Genomic DNA, 467 nt, shown 5'->3' with positions numbered 1-467 from the left:
TCAGGGTCAGGGACACTGGGGACAAGGCCACCACGGTCAGTGACATCGCGGCCAGAGACACTGCAGGCAGGGACACTGGTCACAAGGCCACCATGGCCAGTGACATTGTGGTCAGAGACATGGGGACAGGGACACTGGGAACAAGGCCACCACGGCCAGTGACATCAGGGTCAGGGACACTGGGGACAAGGCCACCATGGCCAATGACATCATGGTCAGAGACACCGGGAGCAGGGACAGCAGAAACAGGGACACTGGGGACAGCTGAGACAAGGCCACCATGGCCAATGACATCGGGGGCAGGGACACCGGGAGCAGGGACACTGGGGACAAGGCCACCACGGCCAGTGACATCGTGGCCAGAGACACCGGGGGCAGGGACACGGGGGACAGGGACACTGGGGACAAGCCCACCACGGCCAGGGCCACCAAGGCCACCAGATGCCAGGGACAGGGACACTGGGGAC

Source organism: Egretta garzetta, unplaced genomic scaffold (assembly GCF_000687185.1).
Source record: "Egretta garzetta isolate BGI_Z169 unplaced genomic scaffold, ASM68718v1 scaffold1481, whole genome shotgun sequence".
NCBI classification, from domain to species: Eukaryota; Metazoa; Chordata; class Aves; order Pelecaniformes; family Ardeidae; genus Egretta; species Egretta garzetta.
Note: the sequence above shows the minus strand (reverse complement) of the source record.